This window comes from Coenobita brevimanus, chromosome 57 (genome assembly GCF_032717465.1).
Source record: "Coenobita brevimanus isolate Jiangsu-jjx chromosome 57, ASM3271746v2, whole genome shotgun sequence".
Classification (NCBI taxonomy): Eukaryota; Metazoa; Arthropoda; class Malacostraca; order Decapoda; family Coenobitidae; genus Coenobita; species Coenobita brevimanus.
In genome coordinates, this window is record NC_137010.1 from 6,196,148 (window position 1) to 6,204,341 (window position 8,194).

Consider the following 8,194-nt stretch of genomic DNA (forward strand, 5'->3'; position numbering starts at 1 on the left):
TCTCTTTCTAGAGGGGGTGGGATTTTCCTATAGGCCTACATTTACCATCGATTCCCTGTTGTAATTTTAATTTGTTTTTGCGGGATAAACTAGAGATCTACATTCTCCTGTCGTTGTTCTCTATTATTATTATTATTATTATTATTATTATTATTATTATAATTATTTATTATTATTATTATGATCATCATCATCATCATCATCCATACTTCCTTTCCCAGCCAAGGATGGGAAGAGGGTCCAGAGAGCGAAAAAAAAAAAAAAGTAATAGAAGGAAAAACTATTAAAGTCTGCTCACATTCTCATTCCCTCACCAAGACCTCATATCTCACAGGCTATGACCATTCACACACACGCACTTCATACTACCTAGAGCTAGAGTCAGACGCCGCAGGGAAAGAACAGCAGTGTCAGTCCCTTCGTAATAATAATAATAATAATAATAATAATAATAATAAGCCTTTAACAAAGACGTATTCCCACCATATGGTCAATAATATATAGATATGCACTAATAAGTATGGTAACTTCAGGGCATAAACTAGGACTTATACACTATCTTTCTTTAAGAAGTGAAGATGATCCAGCGAGTAGTTTCAAAGATACAGCTATTTAGAGATTAGTTTCTTTATATGGGAATAGCTCGTAAAATATTTACAATGTGGCAATTTTATATACAGGGTATAAGGACATAAACTGGGACTCATACTCTATCCTTTTGATTACGAAGAGAATCTAGCCAGATGTTTCCAAAACATAACACAAGACAGATTTTTTTCCCCTTATGTTGTCATGGCTCGTAAAGTACAGACAGTGTCAGTTCTACATATACGGGCATCAACTTCGACACATACTCTGTCTTTATGAAATGAAGCCAATCTGCCTGGTAGCTTCCGAGGCCCGGACGGACAGACGGACAGACAGACAGACAGGGGCAATTCCCATATCCCCACCATGTGGAATAATGGTGGGGATGATCATGATGATGATGATGATGATGATAATAATAATAATAAAAATAATGATAATAATAGTAATAAAGAACAAGAAAAGGAGAATGCAGAATCTTCCACTCTCCATACCACGCTTTCTCACACACTCATTACCGTATCTATTTATGTTCGCAGAAAACATAGAACTGTATAGCATACAATGGTTTTCCTCTGGAGTTACTTTTACTTCTGTGAGATGAACATATATATATATTTTTTTCAAATATGGGGAAATGAATTTCCCAAGCTAGACCTTGATAGATCATATAGACCCGCTAGGTGACGGGAGCGCGCTACCTCTTCCAGCTGGGCAACTACCTGGGCAACGCCAAGGGCGCGAACTCTCAACCCTATGATCTCGAGTCAGGCGCCCTACCACTAAGCCACTCTTCCCTTTTGTGAGAGGAACAGGACACATCGGAAAGCTCTGCGTTCACCATTTCTTATCCCTCCTTCAAAAGAAAGATAAAAATGTTACAACTGAGAACTGATCCAGAGGTTGTCTCTGAATCGGTTACTGTTTCTACTAACATACCACTTACAGTAGATCTTTTCCACCTGACGTCACGGGTCGTGACTTTTGTTTACGACGCCATACTGGACGGCAAATTGTCGGACGTCTAGAGGGAGAGAACTGTAGATTCCACAATGGTATTCCACTGTTGTGCCATCGGCTATAAGACATGGCAGAAAAGTGGAAGTGGGGTAAACTTCTGCCGGTTTCCAGCCAATGAGGAAAGGCAACTGAAGTGGTTCACCCGACTCTATAGCAGGCATTTCATATCAGGTGAGCCACCCCCACCCCCTCCAACCCCACCCCCATTCCCCCACCACCACCCAACCACCTCACACACACCCCCACCCTACCTACACACCCCCATCACCCTCCCACTGCCACCCCAACTCCCCCACCGCCACCCCGACACCCCCACCACCACCCCCACCCCACCACCCCTCACTCCCATCCCCCAACCCCCTACCCCCCACTTTCGAACCCCCACCCCCCACACCCCATGCCCCCAGCTCCCCCCACTAGCCCCCCAGCCCCCCCACAATACCCCCCACCACCATCCATCCCCCTTCCCCTCCACCCCCTACCCGTCCCATCCCTTACCACCCATCCCCAACCCTCCCCCACAGCCTCACCCCCACCCCCCCACCCCCCATCCCCCCACTACCACTCAAACTCGCCACCCTCCCTCCACCTCCTTCCCGCACTCCCATTCCCCCATCTTCCACTCATTCATCAACTACTCGACTCCCAGTCAGTGAACACAATCCCTCCTCCCTTGGCCCCATATCAATAATTTACTGATTGCCAAGACGATTTATGTGTACTGTACGTCAGTTCCAGCTAGGTATATTACACATTTTTAGCTTGAGGGATGCCCCGGTGAACTTTCACGGGGTGTTCATCAAAAAGTGATAGAAATCGCTATATCTGAAATCTGGTTTTGGTCTCCCATACTTGAAACGGGTCAATTTCTCCCTGGATATGGTGTAAGTGTCCAGCCTCAAACACTTTTTCTTGTTCCTGTACAGATCTTGGTGGCGTTGATCCAGATTTCTGGAGATGAATGAGGGCTCGCGGCCTTTGGTTCCTTCTCACAAAAAAAAAGTTCAATCTCTGACAGCCCTGTCTGGACAGTCATTACTGCAAGGAGTTTGCCGTCCAATATGGAGTCGTAAACAAAACCACGTGATTTCTGTGATGTCACTGGAAAGGGTCTCCAGTGAAGTACCAGTAAAAAAAAAAATGCATTATGTATGGTGATGTTCCTTTTTAATCCAGGCCTAAAACTGCAAACATACTAGGCTATACTGAATAGCATGTTAATACAGTATACTGTATAGTGGACATGTTTTGTTCCATCAGTCCCAACATTTAGGGCGAGGGTTAGCAACCTCATTTGCCACCGAGTGACATTTTGTGAACAATAAACACCAGCCATTCCTTGGGTGTATAGCTTTTTGTGTCTCATGCGGTTGGAGCAGGTTAACCCACTAAACCAACAGGGATCCTCTGGTTATATGATCATTGCCCATCGTAGCAAATGATTTCCTGGGTTGCAGGAAACTATTTGATTTGTCACTCTGTGCTAAGGTTTCTTAAGGGCAGCTCTATGTCGAAGTGGGAGAAATGGCGTTCCCCCGAGCTAGACCCTGTATTGGATCATATAGCCCCTCTAGGTTACAGGAGCGCGTTACCACTCCTGGCACGGTAATCCTGGGCGAGGCTCGAACTCGCAATCCCCCGATTACGAGCTTGATGCTCTACCACTGAGCCGCCGTGCCCCAAGCTCTATGTCGAGCGAATGAATGGTGGTCGTTCCCAAGGCCCGTCTTGGTCGTTCCCAACCAACAACCTCGTAATGACGCAGTTGCTTTCCAGGACAACTTGCAACATGAATGTAGTGGCGACTTTAGTGTTCCATACGTTCGAGAACACTAGCTCAAAGACAAACGACCACCCCATATGGGACTATGGTGTCTGGCTATAGAAAGATGGAAGATGATGCTCGTGCAATATTTCCCAAAGCGGCGACAGGGGCTTCCTCATGGGTAGCACCGCGTAGTTTGTGTGCCCGCCGCCAGGGGCCCTGGGCGGCGTTGATGATGTTTATACACTACACCCAAAGCCCGCGACTTTTGAAATTGGCCGATGAATTCGGAAAATATAGTGCCTTGGTCCACTGCTCAGCTTATGCAAGCAACAGCGAAACAAACAAGCTAAGAACAGTGTTTTCATTGCATTATCATGGTGGAAGAGATGAGTGCGGGTGTTCGCGATGCGATGCGATGAAGGTCGAGGGCTAGGCTTTCAACGGCCCCTCTTTTCTTAATTTTCCTCTTGGGCGTTGAGCTCCTTTATTTTTTTTAAATCTTTTTATCCAACATATGTGTAGATATTTTTTTAGTCTCTAATTTGTTTTCTTGAAACAGAATCCTCCCAATGATATCTTCTTCATTTTCTGTAATTCTTGTATTTCTCCTTCAGTATATTCCATGCAGTCCAATAAAAAATGTTCTAGGTCTTCTCTATCTTTTCCGCACATCACGCACTTTGTCTCGTTGTATGTTATATGTTATATGTTGTAATAATATTATGTTCTATATGTTTCAATGTAAGATGCCAAAGTCACACGGAAGAGAGTTCGGCCAATCGTGGTGTCTCCGTTGCACATTTTAAAGTTAATTTCAATTAAGTTAACAATCAGTCATCATTGAAATGTCAAAATAATTATATTCGAATACTTACGTATATCATGCTCACTATTTGGTCGAGTTGGTTTCTATTCGAGTCATCCAATACCCAAACCAACGACTACGGTGGCGGGAGAAAAGTAAACAAAGTTGTCTGTCTGGACTCTGGAAGGTTTGCATTATTAGAGACATTTTTTTTTGACAAAAATCTGTGAACATTTTCATGCTCAAACCTACAAGGATCACCAGGGGAGTATATTTCAGACGCTGACATCATTTCAAAACTTGTCACCGTGAGAAAAGAGTGCTGTTGATCCTTTTCAGAAGGGTTGTCGGGATGTAACAGGTATTGTTTTCAGTAATTTTGGGGGGCCAATAGAACAAGTAAAGGGTTGATTGTGGTTGATGTAAGGGACAGTTTGCAGTGTCGCACATATTGATTTCACAGACTTCGCAATGTGCAATGTAAGTTAACGCTACTTTGATAATATCAAATTTTCGATTCTGTTATCAACACCCAACGGAGTTCATTAATTTTCTGTTTGCCAATGGATAGTTCTCTCAATGACAAGAATTTTGAGTACCAGTTCTTACCACTGTAACCCAGTAATAATGACAATATAGATTTTTTTTCTTCCTGATATTTTGGTCAGAAGCTGGTCACTACTGCCAGATCTGATGAGTTTTTACTGCATGCATACGTTGGTTTCCATCGTGCTTTATCAGCCTTGACTGATGGCCAGTGGGCGACTTCCTTACCGTACAGTTTCCTTTGTTTTAGGCCAATCATATCAAACCTACAATGATAATTTTACCCAATTTTCTGTAGCCAAAATATATTTCCCACACAGCTTTATTATCGAAGAATACTGATAGGATTTATATTAGCAGTGGGGACCTACCAGATGTGGCTGCCACTATGGCACTTTCACCGGATTACTGGCTGTATTGGAGTCACTAAGAAATGGAAGTTGCTGGAGCATGCTGGCCATCTGTGTTAGGTTAAAACAATCAATCAATCATTTCCTGTGGCACCCTCGGGGATGCATAGGGCCTCGATGAACTCACACCACCACATCCTATCTTGTGCTAACTCCTCAAGATCTCCCCAACACTCATCTCCAGCTTTCCGTCTCATTGTCCTCACCCACGTCTCTTTTGGCCTTCCTCTACCTCTCCTACCAAGTGCCACCCACCCTGGTGTACCTCGTACTATTCCCTGTCTCCTATACACATGTCCTAGCCACTTCCATCGTGAGAACCTAACATATTCATCGACCGGCTGCACTCCCGTTATTTCTCTAATTCTACTATTTGGTATCCTTTCCCACCACTTAACTCCTAATATTCTTCTAAGTGCTTTGTTTTCAAACACCAAGAATTTATTTTCCATAGTCACTGTGCTGTACCAAGACTCGTGTCCATAAATTAAGATACTCCTAACAGGAAAGTCATAATCTTTTATATTAATACTTTAACACAAAGGTGCAGCTCTTCCAGATTTCCTATTCAAACGGGTCTTTCACAGGTTGACTAGGATAGATTAGGTTAGAAGTTTTGGTCTGTTGGGAATTGGGGGCTTCCAAAGTTAGGTTTAGTGGCAGTCCTTGGTGGTTAAAATCATAGAGGGTTTGGGGGGGCAAAGCCCTCAAGTTGGGTTTGTTTAGGTTAGATTGATGAGATTGTAAAGAAGCATCTACAATAGGCAGTCTCCTTATATACCCTATAATACGGTAGGTAAAATTTGTTTGGTCTGTACTGGTATATGTTTTGTACTGTAGTAAAATATCAACAAGCAGCTACCTGTGTTGCATACTGTACAGTACTAATAGTATGGTACTTTTCTTTCAGAATGTAAGAAGACAGGTGGAATTGCCATATCTTTGTGGTAAAGTTTTACCTTTTTTAATTTCAGCCAATATTGCTGTTTCACTTGTGTGATTTTCTGCATGTGACTGAATTTCAGAGGTCTTTGATGACTGAATTTCAGAGGTCTTTGATTTTTCTGTTGCAGTTACTGTGTTGAGTACTGGCACTTAATAAGTATGGAAAGAAGAATGGGATTCTTCTGGATCAACATTACAGTGACTTGCGCTAACCAAACTTAATCAGCCAAATATAAATTAACGTAATTGTAACTTAGATTTTATTTATTTAGACAATGCTCTTGTGCATAAATTAAGCATTTTTACCAGAGTTGTCCCTAGATGGTGCCACCACAGGTTTCAGCTGATGGCATATTTGGATTCTCCATCAAATTACCTTATATGATACTACTATTATGTCTCCCAAAGGCCTTGTTTTAACAAATCCCCCAGAAAAATGCTAACCACTCATTGACCTACTGGCTAGTGCTGCAGATAAAAATCCATACACCAGATTACATGCGTCCTCCATTCATAAACAATACCGGTATATAACAGTTGGACTTGAACTGATGTTGATTGAAGTTTGGGAGGAACTAATTTGGGAAGTGAGTTTCAAAGAGAAACTGTATGAGGAATTAAGGAATTCTGATAGACAGAAATTCTACAATATGACAGTGTGACATTCTATTCATGAATACTACCACATGCCCGTGTAGCAAGGGGGAAGGTGTGGAGAGGTGGAACAGTGGATGCAACTTATTCTGGATATTGTGCCATAAGAGAACCAGTAAAATAATGTAAAGAAGGCAACATTCCCTCTTACCTGGAGGGGAAGTAGTTCACATGTAATTGCTGGTGTTTTAATTGCCGTATGGTATAGTTTTGTTCTGAATTTTGTCCAGCTGTTTTAGTGCAACCTCTCCACATCCACTCCACAAGGGTGAGCAGTATTTGAGCTGAGAGCGCACATGACTCATAAATTATAGCTAATTGCTCATCAATGAAGAAGTTACGGATTCTGTACAATAATCCAAGTTTCTTTGAAGCGGTTTTAGCAAGTGATCTAACGTGAGAGGTCCAGCTGTTGGTATTGTTAAGCGAAACACCGAGAATGTCAGTACTTTTAGAGATAGGAATATTGGTTGCATTGATAGTAATCTAAGAATCAGGCAATATGGTGTATTAGTAAACTGGATATATTTGTTTTTTCTGGCATGAAATGAGACAATGTTATTTTATTCTCATTCAATAATCTTAGATAAGTTTTGATTTATTGAGAAGGCTTTGCTGAGTTGGGAGTTAGAGATATCAGACTTTGTGTGCGGGTGTTAAAGTGAGAAGGACCTGTGAAATGTTGAAGCATCTGCATATTGAGTGAGTGGGATTGTGGGTGACAGACAATGGATAATTAATGTGAATAAGGAACAGGGTTGGAGCCAGGACTGATCTTGTGGCACACCGGTATTGAGTGGAAATTGAAATGTACATCATCTGCCTTTATTCTTATCTTTCTCTTGATGAAGTAGAAGGAAATATGTGGAACAAAAGATGATTGGCTGTAACAAGGGAGTTTGGATAACAGGGAATGATGCCACACTCTGTCAGAACCTCTAGAAATGTGGGTTTCTCCATGTTGGTCAGTTGACTGATGGATGGTATAAAAAAATTGAGCATATCAACAGTGGATCTTTCGTGGTGAAAGCCATACTGTCTCACTAATTAAGTTGTTGGATTCAAGATGTTGAATATTGTTAATGACAATCTCAAACACTTTACCAAGAGAAGATGTGATAGCTGTTGGTCTGTAATCAGAGGGATCAGAACTTCGTTGTTTTAGAATTGAGTGGATGTTGGCGTCTTTCTGAGGATTGGGGAAGGAAAATGAAGTAGTATGGATTGATGAACTGGAGAATCCCCTCCCTCTTTAGTTAGCAGTTATAAGTACTATGGTAAAGTATTTGCAGTAGAAAAGTCAAAGCGAACCTTCCCTTCTTAATTCAGTCATATTATGAAGAAAAACATAGGTAAATGTTTGATTACTTTAAGCACCAGGAAGACTTTAACCATTTTATTCCATATTCATCCAACTTGTTTTCTATATTTTTCGGAATATTATAAGTGTGGTAGACA